The 14,363-nt window shown below is 47.1% G+C and overlaps 6 non-coding genes across 6 annotated transcripts; all 6 read left to right on the forward strand.

Annotated features, from left to right (window-relative positions):
- The first annotated feature begins 3,293 nt into the window (after positions 1-3,293).
- On the forward strand, positions 3,294-3,366 carry trnam-cau. The gene has a single exon. It is a non-coding gene; the product is annotated as a tRNA-Met (tRNA).
- Positions 3,367-5,260: 1,894 nt separating this feature from the next.
- On the forward strand, positions 5,261-5,333 carry trnam-cau. Its single transcript has one exon. It is a non-coding gene; the product is annotated as a tRNA-Met (tRNA).
- A 1,894-nt stretch (positions 5,334-7,227) lies between these two features.
- trnam-cau lies at positions 7,228-7,300 on the forward strand. The gene has a single exon. It is a non-coding gene; the product is annotated as a tRNA-Met (tRNA).
- Positions 7,301-9,190: 1,890 nt separating this feature from the next.
- Positions 9,191-9,263, forward strand: trnam-cau. The gene has a single exon. It is a non-coding gene; the product is annotated as a tRNA-Met (tRNA).
- A 1,894-nt stretch (positions 9,264-11,157) lies between these two features.
- On the forward strand, positions 11,158-11,230 carry trnam-cau. Its single transcript has one exon. It is a non-coding gene; the product is annotated as a tRNA-Met (tRNA).
- A 1,892-nt stretch (positions 11,231-13,122) lies between these two features.
- trnam-cau lies at positions 13,123-13,195 on the forward strand. Its single transcript has one exon. It is a non-coding gene; the product is annotated as a tRNA-Met (tRNA).
- Positions 13,196-14,363: the final 1,168 nt, after the last annotated feature.

Raw genomic sequence — 14,363 nt, forward strand, 5'->3', positions numbered from 1 at the left:
TTTTTTTTTCTTTTAATTCCTTCGGCTCTTCCACTTATTTCATATTCCCATCTCCGCCGCTGATTGAAATGCAGGCAACCTGCGTGCAGCAGCTCTCCAAACCATTCGGCCTTACTGTGTTGCGGCAGATGAAAAACATCTCAAAGTGGCTCAACGCTGCATTCGATGACACAACCCGTGAGCCTGATCCTTTGCCCAAAGGGAAAATCAACGTGAAGAATGTGCCCATCTATCTGACTCCACCATGCTAACTAACATTGCTCTCCAACATTTGCAACAATTCCCCCACCTTGGCAGTATTTTCATGCTACTGGCTGCCCAGGATCGCTTCAGTCTCTGTCTCCAAGATACTCGAAAAACGGCAGAGCAATTCTGCATTGGCTATACCTGCTGCCTCAACACAGCGATTTTTCAATCGAATCAATGTGACCAAACAACCGCAGCTTGTACCGTCAGCAGAAGGGAAAACCACAGTGGCCGGGTAATGATCAGTGAAGAGCCTGAAGGTGCATATTCGAAAGATTGCGGGGGAAATTTGCAGTCAGCACAAGTGTAAGGGAGCAGTCGACACCCCTGCCTCAGTGATAGAAATCTTCCTTTGCTTGCAGGTGAGTGCCCACTTTTTCGATGCACTGCTGCTCAAAGGAACTCCTGCTGGCAAGCAGTTGGAATTGCAGCAGCATCAACACCGTGTCGTCGACTGCCTACCTCCAGGAAAAGATGTTTCCTCTGCCTTGGCAGCAACATGTTGAGCTATAATTCAGCCATTCATTTGGCAACACTGTTTCTACCAAAGCATAGTTTACCACACACTTACTTCTAAAAGTTCACCCATAAATTGTATTCGGCATTCAAGCAGCGACCTAACTTTAACTTTGGTGTATTAACCCCTCGGGTCTTCTGCTGTACCAACGGAGCAATTGAGGCGAAGCCTCAAAATCCACAGTGTTTGCTCAATGTTGACCGTTCACTTTTAGCTCATGAGGCTGACATCTGCATTTCCAAGCCAAAGCTGTGGGTACACCGGGCAGAAAGTAGGTTGGGCTTCCTTTTTAATGCACAATGTTTCTTGCACTATCTCAAGTTAATGTCTTCCTCCCTCTCTGCCTCAATGGTTTCAGCATGCATTGCTTTGTGACGGGGATTGTTTACCGTGTCCCTTTTAGCCCTTGTGGGCTTCACCTTCATCTTAATGCCAAAGGTGTGGCCAGACAGTGAATCGTTAGCTTCTCCTTGCAGGTTGCGCCTGTGTTGTAAGGGATAAAGTGTCTGAGTCTGCATCGCAAGCTCATGTATTTTTCTCGAAGCTGCCTGAATGTTTTCTCAACGTTTTTCACAATGGCAGGATGCAGCCTGTAGAACATAGAACATAGAACGATACAGCGCAGTACAGGCCCTTCGGCCCTCGATGTTGCACCGACATGGAGAAAAAACTAAAGGCCATCTAACCTACACTATGCCCTTATCATCCATATGCTTATCCAATAAATTTTTCAATGCCCTCAATGTTGGCGAGTTCACGACTGTTGCAGGTAGGGCATTCCACGGCCTCACCACTCTTTGCGTAAAAAACCCACCTCTGACCTCTGTCCTATATCTATTACCCCTCAATTTAAGGCTATGTCCCCTCGTGCTAGCCACCTCCATCCGCGGGAGAAGGCTCTCGCTGTCCACCCTATCTAACCCTCTGATCATTTTGTATGCCTCTATTAAGTCACCTCTTAACCTTCTTCTCTCTAACGAAAACAACCTCAAGTCCATCAGCCTTTCCTCATAAGATTTTCCCTCCATACCAGGCAACATCCTGGTAAATCTCCTCTGCACCCGTTCCAAAGCTTCCACGTCCTTCCTATAATGAGGCGACCAGAACTGTACGCAATACTCCAAATGCGGCCGTACTAGAGTTTTGTACAACTGCAACATGACCTCATGGCTCCGGAACTCAATCCCTCTGCCAATAAAGGCCAACACACCATAGGCCTTCTTCACAACCCTATCAACCTGGGTGGCACCTTTCAGGGATCTATGTACATGGACACCGAGATCCCTCTGCTCATCCACACTACCAAGAATTTTACCATTAGCCAAATATTCCGCATTCCTGTTATTCTTTCCAAAGTGAATCACCTCACACTTCTCCACATTAAACTCTATTTGCCACCTCTCAGCCCAGCTCTGCAGCTTATCTATGTCCCTCTGTAACCTGCAACATCCTTCCGCACTGTCTACAACTCCACCGACTTTAGTGTCGTCTGCAAATTTACTCACCCATCCTTCTGCACCCTCCTCTAGGTCATTTATAAAAATGACAAACAGCAACGGCCCCAGAACAGATCCTTGTGGTACGCCACTCGTAACTAAACTCCATTCTGAACATTTCCCATCAACTACCACTCTCTGTCTTCTTTCAACTAGCCAATTTCTGATCCACATCTCTAAATCACCCTCAATCCCCAGCCTCCGTATTTTCTGAAATAGCCGACCGTGGGGAACCTTATCAAACGCTTTACTGAAATCCATATACACCACATCAACTGCTCTACCCTCGTCTACCTGTTCAGTCACCTTCTCAAAGAACTCGATAAGGTTTGTGAGGCATGACCTACCCTTCACAAAACCATGCTGACTATCCCTAATCATATTATTCCTATCTAGATGATTATAAATCGTATCTTTTATAATCCTCTCCAAGACCTTACCCACCACAGACGTTAGGCTCACCGGCCTATAGTTACCGGGGTTATCTCTACTCCCCTTCTGTAGGATGTCAAATCTGGTCATGCTGTCTGCAGAGCGGTACAGGTCATGCCTTGTTATGGCAGTCGGCAGTGCATCAATCTCATCATTTGAAGTTGCTGAGAATAATCTTCAGGGAGAGCAGGATTTTGTACAACTGATTTCCAAACTCTGATCTCACGTTGCCATCTCTGCTGTTGGCAGAAAGGAAAGTAACTTGCTTGCATCAGCCCTGCAAATGATTGTACGTCTCTGTGCAGCAGCATGAGGGAGAAGCATTTCAATGTGTGAAGTGTGGTTTGAATGAGACAACTGGATGTCTTGACGTTTTGTTCCTTGAGTAAAATCTAGTGGAGAATGTGGGCATCGATCCCACTACCTCTCACATGCTAAGCAAGCGCTCTACCACTTGAGCTAATTCCCCCTAGTGGGCAGCAACTGTGTGCGAATTGTCCTCACTTTCTGCAAGATGATGTTGGAACAGCAGCAGAATTGTGTATGGAGGCTCCCTGATGCCTCAACAAAGTACATGTTTGAACAAACCCCAGCACTCCGAAGCCTTCTTAGCGCAGTAGGCAGCGCGTCAGTCTCATAATCTGAAGGTCCTGAGTTCAATCCTCAGAGAGGGCATTTTTTTTTCTTTCTTTTAATTCCTTCGGCTCTTCCACTTATTTCATATTCCCATCTCCGCCGCTGATTGAAATGCAGACAACCTGCTTGCAGCAGCTCTCCAAACCATTCGGCCTTACTGTGTTGCGGCAGATGAAAAACATCTCAAAGTGGCTCAACGCTGCATTCGATGACACAACCCGTGAGCCTGATCCTTTGCCCAAAGGGAAAATCAACGTGAAGAATGTGCCCATCTATCTGACTCCACCATGCTAACTAACATTGCTCTCCAACATTTGCAACAATTCCCCCACCTTGGCAGTATTTTCATGCTACTGGCTGCCCAGGATCGCTTCAGTGTCTGTCTCCAAGATACTCGAAAAACGGCAGAGCAATTCTGCATTGGCTATACCTGCTGCCTCAACACAGCGATATTTCAATCGAATCAATGTGACCAAACAACCGCAGCTTGTACCGTCAGCAGAAGGGAAAACCACAGTGGCCGGGTAATGATCAGTGAAGAGCCTGAAGGTGCATATTCGAAAGATTGCGGGGGAAATTTGCAGTCAGCACAAGTGTAAGGGAGCAGTCGACACCCCTGCCTCAGTGATAGAAATCTTCCTTTGCTTGCAGGTGAGTGCCCACTTTTTCGATGCACTGCTGCTCAAAGGAACTCCTGCTGGCAAGCAGTTGGAATTGCAGCAGCATCAACACCGTGTCGTCGACTGCCTACCTCCAGGAAAAGATGTTTCCTCTGCCTTGGCAGCAACATGTTGAGCTATAATTCAGCCATTCATTTGGCAACACTGTTTCTACCAAAGCATAGTTTACCACACACTTACTTCTAAAAGTTCACCCATAAATTGTATTCGGCATTCAAGCAGCGACCTAACTTTGACTTTGGTGTATTAACCCCTCGGGTCTTCTGCTGTACCAACGGAGCAATTGAGGCGAAGCCTCAAAATCCACAGTGTTTGCTCAATGTTGACCGTTCACCTTTTAGCCCATGAGGCCGACATCTGCATTTCCAAGCCAAAGCTGTGGGTACACCGGGCAGCCAGTAGGTTGGGCCTCCTTTTTAATGCACAATGTTTCTTACACTATCTCAAGTTAATGTCTTCCTCCCTCTCTGCCTCAATGGTTTCAGCATGCATTGCTTTGTGACGGGGATTGTTTACCGTGTCCCTTTTAGCCCTTGTGGGCTTCACCTTCATCTTAATGCCAAAGGTGTGGCCAGACAGTGAATCGTAGCTTCTCCTTGCAGGATGCGCGTGTGTTGTAAGGGATAACGTGTCTGAGTCTGCATCGCAAGCTCATGTATTTTTATCGAAGCTGCCTGAATATTTTCTCAACGTTTTTCACTATGGCAGGATGCAGCCTGTAGGATGTCAAATCTGGTCATGCTGTCTGCAGAGCGGTACAGGGCATGCCTTGTTATGGCAGTCGGCAGTGCATCAATCTCATCATTTCAAGTTGCTGAGAATAATCTTCAGGGAGGGCAGGATTTTGTACAACTGATTTCCAAACTCTGATCTCACGTTGCCATCTCTGCTGTTGGCAGAAAGGAAAGTAACTTGCTTGCATCAGCCCTGCAAATGATTGTACGTCTCTGTGCAGTAGCATGAGGGAGAAGCATTTAAATGTGTGAAGTGTGGTTTGAATGAGACAACTGGATGTCTTGACGTTTTGTTCCTTGAGTAAAATCTAGTGGAGAATGTGGGCATCGATCCCACTACCTCTCACATGCGAAGCAAGCGCTCTACCACTTGAGCTAATTCCCCCTAGTGGGCAGCAACTGTGTGCGAATTGTCCTCACTTTCTGCAAGATGAAGTTGGAACAGCAGCAGAATTGTGTATGGAGGCTCCCTGATGCCTCAACAAAGTACATGTTTGAACAAACCCTCAGCACTCCGAAGCCTTCTTAGCGCAGTAGGCAGCGCGTCAGTCTCATAATCTGAAGGTCCTGAGTTCAATCCTCAGAGAGGGCATTTTTTTTTCTTTCTTTTAATTCCTTCGGCTCTTCCACTTATTTCATATTCCCATCACCGCCGCTGATTGAAATGCAGACAACCTGCTTGCAGCAGCTCTCCAAACCATTCGGCCTTACTGTGTTGCGGCAGATGAAAAACATCTCAAAGTGGCTCAACGCTGCATTCGATGACACAACCCGTGAGCCTGATCCTTTGCCCAAAGGGAAAATCAACGTGAAGAATGTGCCCATCTATCTGACTCCACCATGCTAACTAACATTGCTCTCCAACATTTGCAACAATTCCCCCACCTTGGCAGTATTTTCATGTTACTGGCTGCCCAGGATCGCTTCAGTCTCTGTCTCCAAGATACTCGAAAAACGGCAGAGCAATTCTGCATTGGCTATACCTGCTGCCTCAACACAGCGATTTTTCAATCGAATCAATGTGACCAAACAACCGCAGCTTGTACCGTCAGCAGAAGGGAAAACCACAGTGGCCGGGTAATGATCAGTGAAGAGCCTGAAGGTGCATATTCGAAAGATTGCGGGGGAAATTTGCAGTCAGCACAAGTGTAAGGGAGCAGTCGACACCCCTGCCTCAGTGATAGAAATCTTCCTTTGCTTGCAGGTGAGTGCCCACTTTTTCGATGCACTGCTGCTCAAAGGAACTCCTGCTGGCAAGCAGTTGGAATTGCAGCAGCATCAACACCGTGTCGTCGACTGCCTACCTCCAGGAAAAGATGTTTCCTCTGCCTTGGCAGCAACATGTTGAGCTATAATTCAGCCATTCATTTGGCAACACTGTTTCTACCAATGCATAGTTTACCACACACTTACTTCTAAAAGGTCACCCATAAATTGTATTCGGCATTCAAGTAGCGACCTAACTTTAACTTTGGTGTATTAACCCCTCGGGTCATCTGCTGTACCAACGGAGCAATTGAGGCGAAGCCTCAAAATCCACAGAGTTTGCTCAATGTTGACCGTTCACCTTTTAGCCCATGAGGCCGACATCTGCATTTTCAAGCCAAAGCTGTGGGTACACCGGGCAGCCAGTAGGTTGGGCCTCCTTTTTAATGCACAATGTTTCTTACACTATCTCAAGTTAATGTCTTCCTCCCTCTCTGCCTCAATGGTTTCAGCATGCATTGCTTTGTGACGGGGATTGTTTACCGTGTCCCTTTTAGCCCTTGTGGGCTTCACCTTCATCTTAATGCCAAAGGTGTGGCCAGACAGTGAATCGTTAGCTTCTCCTTGCAGGATGCGCGTGTGTTGTAAGGGATAACGTGTCTGAGTCTGCATCGCAAGCTCATGTATTTTTATCGAAGCTGCCTGAATATTTTCTCAACGTTTTTCACTATGGCAGGATGCAGCCTGTAGGATGTCAAATCTGGTCATGCTGTCTGCAGAGCGGTACAGGGCATGCCTTGTTATGGCAGTCGGCAGTGCATCAATCTCATCATTTCAAGTTGCTGAGAATAATCTTCAGGGAGGGCAGGATTTTGTACAACTGATTTCCAAACTCTGATCTCACGTTGCCATCTCTGCTGTTGGCAGAAAGGAAAGTAACTTGCTTGCATCAGCCCTGCAAATGATTGTACGTCTCTGTGCAGCAGCATGAGGGAGAAGCATTTAAATGTGTGAAGTGTGGTTTGAATGAGACAACTGGATGTCTTGACGTTTTGTTCCTTGAGTAAAATCTAGTGGAGAATGTGGGCATCGGTCCCACTACCTCTCACATGCGAAGCAAGCGCTCTACCACTTGAGCTAATTCCCCCTAGTGGGCAGCAACTGTGTGCGAATTGTCCTCACTTCCTGCAAGATGACGTTGGAACAGCAGCAGAATTGTGTATGGAGGCTCCCTGATGCCTCAACAAAGTACATGTTTGAACAAACCTCAGCACTCCTAAGCCTCCTTAGCGCAGTAGGCAGCGCGTCAGTCTCATAATCTGAAGGTCCTGTGTTCAATCCTCAGAGAGGGCATTTTTTTTTCTTTTAATTCCTTCGGCTCTTCCACTTATTTCATATTCCCATCTCCGCCGCTGATTGAAATGCAGACAACCTGCTTGCAGCAGCTCTCCAAACCATTCGGCCTTACTGTGTTGCGGCAGATGAAAAACATCTCAAAGTGGCTCAACGCTGCATTCGATGACACAACCCGTGAGCCTGATCCTTTGCCCAAAGGGAAAATCAACGTGAAGAATGTGCCCATCTATCTGACTCCACCATGCTAACTAACATTGCTCTCCAACATTTGCAACAATTCCCCCACCTTGGCAGTATTTTCATGTTACTGGCTGCCCAGGATCGCTTCAGTCTCTGTCTCCAAGATACTCGAAAAACGGCAGAGCAATTCTGCATTGGCTATACCTGCTGCCTCAACACAGCGATTTTTCAATCGAATCAATGTGACCAAACAACCGCAGCTTGTACCATCAGCAGAAGGGAAAACCACAGTGGCCGGGTAATGATCAGTGAAGAGCCTGAAGGTGCATATTCGAAAGATTGCGGGGGAAATTTGCAGTCAGCACAAGTGTAAGGGAGCAGTCGACACCCCTGCCTCAGTGATAGAAATCTTCCTTTGCTTGCAGGTGAGTGCCCACTTTTTCGATGCACTGCTGCTCAAAGGAACTCCTGCTGGCAAGCAGTTGGAATTGCAGCAGCATCAACACCGTGTCGTCGACTGCCTACCTCCAGGAAAAGATGTTTCCTCTGCCTTGGCAGCAACATGTTGAGCTATAATTCAGCCATTCATTTGGCAACACTGTTTCTACCAATGCATAGTTTACCACACACTTACTTCTAAAAGTTCACCCATAAATTGTATTCGGCATTCAAGCAGCGACCTAACTTTAACTTTGGTGTATTAACCCCTCGGGTCTTCTGCTGTACCAACGGAGCAATTGAGGCGAAGCTTCAAAATCCACAGAGTTTGCTCAATGTTGACCGTTCACCTTTTAGCCCATGAGGCCGCCATCTGCATTTTAAAGCCAAAGCTGTGGGTACACCGGGCAGCCGTAGGTTCGGGCCTCCTTTTTAATGCACAATGTTTCTTACACTATCTCAAGTTAATGTCTTCCTCCCTCTCTGCCTCAATGGTTTCAGCATGCATTGCTTTGTGACGGGGATTGTTTACCGTGTCCCTTTTAGCCCTTGTGGGCTTCACCTTCATCTTAATGCCAAAGGTGTGGCCAGACAGTGAATCGTCAGCTTCTCCTTGCAGGTTGCGCCTGTGTTGTAAGGGATAACGTGTCTGAGTCAGCATCGCAAGCTCATGTATTTTTCTCAAAGCTGCCTGAATGTTTTCTCAACGTTTTTCACTATGGCAGGATGCAGCCTGTAGGATGTCAAATCTGGTCATGCTGTCTGCAGAGCGGTACAGGTCATGCCTTGTTATGGCAGTCGGCAGTGCATCAATCTCATCATTTGAAGTTGCTGAGAATAATCTTCAGGGAGGGCAGGATTTTGTACAACTGATTTCCAAACTCTGATCTCACGTTGCCAGCTCTGCTGTTGGCAGAAAGGAAAGTAACTTGCTTGAATCAGCCCTGCAAATGATTGTATGTCTCTGTGCAGTAGCATGAGGGAGAAGCATTTAAATGTGTGAAGTGTGGTTTGAATGAGACAACTGGATGTCTTGACGTTTTGTTCCTTGAGTAAAATCTAGTGGAGAATGTGGGCATCGATCCCACTACCTCTCACATGCGAAGCAAGCGCTCTACCACTTGAGCTAATTCCCCCTAGTGGGCAGCAACTGTGTGCGAATTGTCCTCACTTTCTGCAAGATGAAGTTGGAACAGCAGCAGAATTGTGTATGGAGGCTCCCTGATGCCTCAACAAAGTACATGTTTGAACAAACCCCAGCACTCCTAAGCCTCCTTAGCGCAGTAGGCAGCGCGTCAGTCTCATAATCTGAAGGTCCTGAGTTCAATCCTCAGAGAGGGCATTTTTTTTTCTTTCTTTTAATTCCTTCGGCTCTTCCACTTATTTCATATTCCCATCACCGCCGCTGATTGAAATGCAGACAACCTGCTTGCAGCAGCTCTCCAAACCATTCGGCCTTACTGTGTTGCGGCAGATGAAAAACATCTCAAAGTGGCTCAACGCTGCATTCGATGACACAACCCGTGAGCCTGATCCTTTGCCCAAAGGGAAAATCAACGTGAAGAATGTGCCCATCTATCTGACTCCACCATGCTAACTAACATTGCTCTCCAACATTTGCAACAATTCCCCCACCTTGGCAGTATTTTCATGCTACTGGCTGCCCAGGATCGCTTCAGTCTCTGTCTCCAAGATACTCGAAAAACGGCAGAGCAATTCTGCATTGGCTATACCTGCTGCCTCAACACAGCGATTTTTCAATCGAATCAATGTGACCAAACAACCGCAGCTTGTTCCGTCAGCAGAAGGGAAAACCACAGTGGCCGGGTAATGATCAGTGAAGAGCCTGAAGGTGCATATTCGAAAGATTGCGGGGGAAATTTGCAGTCAGCACAAGTGTAAGGGAGCAGTCGACACCCCTGCCTCAGTGATAGAAATCTTCCTTTGCTTGCAGGTGAGTGCCCACTTTTTCGATGCACTGCTGCTCAAAGGAACTCCTGCTGGCAAGCAGTTGGAATTGCAGCAGCATCAACACCGTGTCGTCGACTGCCTACCTCCAGGAAAAGATGTTTCCTCTGCCTTGGCAGCAACATGTTGAGCTATAATTCAGCCATTCATTTGGCAACACTGTTTCTACCAATGCATAGTTTACCACACACTTACTTCTAAAAGTTCACCCATAAATTGTATTCGGCATTCAAGCAGCGACCTAACTTTAACTTTGGTGTATTAACCCCTCGGGTCTTCTGCTGTACCAACGGAGCAATTGAGGCGAAGCTTCAAAATCCACAGAGTTTGCTCAATGTTGACCGTTCACCTTTTAGCCCATGAGGCCGCCATCTGCATTTTAAAGCCAAAGCTGTGGGTACACCGGGCAGCCAGTAGGTTCGGCCTCCTTTTTAATGCACAATGTTTCTTACACTATCTCAAGTTAATGTCTTCCTCCCTCTCTGCCTCAATGGTTTCAGCATGCATTGCTTTGTGACGGGGATTGTTTACCGTGTCCCTTTTAGCCCTTGTGGGCTTCACCTTCATCTTAATGCCAAAGGTGTGGCCAGACAGTGAATCGTCAGCTTCTCCTTGCAGGTTGCGCCTGTGTTGTAAGGGATAACGTGTCTGAGTCTGCATCGCAAGCTCATGTATTTTTCTCGAAGCTGCCTGAATGTTTTCTCAACGTTTTTCACTATGGCAGGATGCAGCCTGTAGGATGTCAAATCTGGTCATGCTGTCTGCAGAGCGGTACAGGGCATGCCTTGTTATGGCAGTCGGCAGTGCATCAATCTCATCATTTGAAGTTGCTGAGAATAATCTTCAGGGAGGGCAGGATTTTGTACAACTGATTTCCAAACTCTGATCTCACGTTGCCATCTCTGCTGTTGGCAGAAAGGAAAGTAACTTGCTTGCATCAGCCCTGCAAATGATTGTACGTCTCTGTGCAGCAGCATGAGGGAGAAGCATTTAAATGTGTGAAGTGTGGTTTGAATGAGACAACTGGATGTCTTGACGTTTTGTTCCTTGAGTAAAATCTAGTGGAGAATGTGGGCATCGATCCCACTACCTCTCACATGCGAAGCAAGCGCTCTACCACTTGAGCTAATTCCCCCTAGTGGGCAGCAACTGTGTGCGAATTGTCCTCACTTCCTGCAAGATGAAGTTGGAACAGCAGCAGAATTGTGTATGGAGGCTCCCTGATGCCTCAACAAAGTACATGTTTGAACAAACCCCAGCACTCCGAAGCCTTCTTAGCGCAGTAGGCAGCGCGTCAGTCTCATAATCTGAAGGTCCTGAGTTCAATCCTCAGAGAGGGCATTTTTTTTCTTTCTTTTAATTCCTTCGACTCTTCCACTTATTTCATATTCCCATCACCGCCGCTGATTGAAATGCAGACAACCTGCTTGCAGCAGCTCTCCAAACCATTCGGCCTTACTGTGTTGCGGCAGATGAAAAACATCTCAAAGTGGCTCAACGCTGCATTCGATGACACAACCCGTGAGCCTGATCCTTTGCCCAAAGGGAAAATCAACGTGAAGAATGTGCCCATCTATCTGACTCCACCATGCTAACTAACATTGCTCTCCAACATTTGCAACAATTCCCCCACCTTGGCAGTATTTTCATGTTACTGGCTGCCCAGGATCGCTTCAGTCTCTGTCTCCAAGATACTCGAAAAACGGCAGAGCAATTCTGCATTGGCTATACCTGCTGCCTCAACACAGCGATTTTTCAATCGAATCAATGTGACCAAACAACCGCAGCTTGTACCGTCAGCAGAAGGGAAAACCACAGTGGCCGGGTAATGATCAGTGAAGAGCCTGAAGGTGCATATTCGAAAGATTGCGGGGGAAATTTGCAGTCAGCACAAGTGTAAGGGAGCAGTCGACACCCCTGCCTCAGTGATAGAAATCTTCCTTTGCTTGCAGGTGAGTGCCCACTTTTTCGATGCACTGCTGCTCAAAGGAACTCCTGCTGGCAAGCAGTTGGAATTGCAGCAGCATCAACACCGTGTCGTCGACTGCCTACCTCCAGGAAAAGATGTTTCCTCTGCCTTGGCAGCAACATGTTGAGCTATAATTCAGCCATTCATTTGGCAACACTGTTTCTACCAAAGCATAGTTTACCACACACTTACTTCTAAAAGTTCACCCATAAATTGTATTCGGCATTCAAGCAGCGACCTAACTTTAACTTTGGTGTATTAACCCCTCGGGTCTTCTGCTGTACCAACGGAGCAATTGAGGCGAAGCTTCAAAATCCACAGTGTTTGCTCAATGTTGACCGTTCACTTTTTAGCCCATGAGGCCGACATCTGCATTTCCAAGCCAAAGCTGTGGGTACACCGGGCAGCCAGTAGGTTGGGCCTCCTTTTAATGCACAATGTTTCTTACACTATCTCAAGTTAATGTCTTCCTCCCTCTCTGCCTCAATGGTTTCAGCATGCATTGCTTTGTGACGGGGATTGTTTACCGTGTCCCTTTTAGCCCTTGTGGGCTTCACCTTCATCTTAATGCCAAAGGTGTGGCCAGACAGTGAATCGTTAGCTTCTCCTTGCAGGTTGCGCCTGTGTTGTAAGGGATAAAGTGTCTGAGTCTGCATCGCAAGCTCATGTATTTTTCTCGAAGCTGCCTGAATGTTTTCTCAACGTTTTTCACTATGGCAGGATGCAGCCTGTAGGATGTCAAATCTGGTCATGCTGTCTGCAGAGCGGTACAGGGCATGCCTTGTTATGGCAGTCGGCAGTGCATCAATCTCATCATTTGAAGTTGCTGAGAATAATCTTCAGGGAGGGCAGGATTTTGTACAACTGATTTCCAAACTCTGATCTCATGTTGCCATCTCTGCTGTTGGCAGAAAGGAAGGTAACTTGCTTGAATCAGCCCTGCAAATGATTGTACGTCTCTGTGCAGCAGCATGAGGGAGAAGCATTTAAATGTGTGAAGTGTGGTTTGAATGAGACAACTGGATGTCTTGACGTTTTGTTCCTTGAGTAAAATCTAGTGGAGAATGTGGGCATCGATCCCACTACCTCTCACATGCGAAGCAAGCGCTCTACCACTTGAGCTAATTCCCCCTAGTGGGCAGCAACTGTGTGCGAATTGTCCTCACTTTCTGCAAGATGAAGTTGGAACAGCAGCAGAATTGTGTATGGAGGCTCCCTGATGCCTCAACAAAGTACATGTTTGAACAAACCCCAGCACTCCGAAGCCTTCTTAGCGCAGTAGGCAGCGCGTCAGTCTCATAATCTGAAGGTCCTGAGTTCAATCCTCAGAGAGGGCATTTTTTTTCTTTCTTTTAATTCCTTCGACTCTTCCACTTATTTCATATTCCCATCACCGCCGCTGATTGAAATGCAGACAACCTGCTTGCAGCAGCTCTCCAAACCATTCGGCCTTACTGTGTTGCGGCAGATGAAAAACATCTCAAAGTGGCTCAACGCTGCATTCGATGACACAACCCGTGAGCCTGATCCTTTGCCCAAAGGGAAAATCAACGTGAAGAATGTGCCCATCTATCTGACTCCACCATGCTAACTAACATTGCTCTCCAACATTTGCAACAATTCCCCCACCTTGGCAGTATTTTCATGCTACTGGCTGCCCAGGATCGCTTCAGTCTCTGTCTCCAAGATACTCGAAAAACGGCAGAGCAATTCTGCATTGGCTATACCTGCTGCCTCAACACAGCGATTTTTCAATCGAATCAATGTGACCAAACAACCGCAGCTTGTACCGTCAGCAGAAGGGAAAACCACAGTGGCCGGGTAATGATCAGTGAAGAGCCTGAAGGTGCATATTCGAAAGATTGCGGGGGAAATTTGCAGTCAGCACAAGTGTAAGGGAGCAGTCGACACCCCTGCCTCAGTGATAGAAATCTTCCTTTGCTTGCAGGTGAGTGCCCACTTTTTCGATGCACTGCTGCTCAAAGGAACTCCTGCTGGCAAGCAGTTGGGATTGCAGCAGCATCAACACCGTGTCGTTGACTGCCTACCTCCAGGAAAAGATGTTTCCTCTGCCTTGGCAGCAACATGTTGAGCTATAATTCAGCCATTCATTTGGCAACACTGTTTCTACCAAAGCATAGTTTACCACACACTTACATCTAAAAGTTCACCCATAAATTGTATTCGGTATTCAAGCAGCGACATAACGTTGACTTTGGTCAGGGCAGCGCGGTGGCCTAGTGGTTAGCACAACCGCCTCACGGCGCTGAGGTCCCCAGTTTGATCCCGGCTCTGGGTCACTGTCCGTGTGCAGTTTGCACATTCTCTCTGTGTCTGCATGGGTTTTGCCCCCACAACCCAAAAATGTGCAGAGCAGGTGGATTGGCCACGCTAAATTGCCCCTTAATAGAAAAAATATTTGGGTTATCTAAATTTACAAAAAAAAACTTTGACTTTGGTGTATTAACCCCTCGGGCCTTCTGCTGCACCAACGGAGCAATTGAG

Source organism: Scyliorhinus canicula, unplaced genomic scaffold, assembly GCF_902713615.1.
Source record: "Scyliorhinus canicula unplaced genomic scaffold, sScyCan1.1, whole genome shotgun sequence".
NCBI classification, from domain to species: domain Eukaryota; kingdom Metazoa; phylum Chordata; class Chondrichthyes; order Carcharhiniformes; family Scyliorhinidae; genus Scyliorhinus; species Scyliorhinus canicula.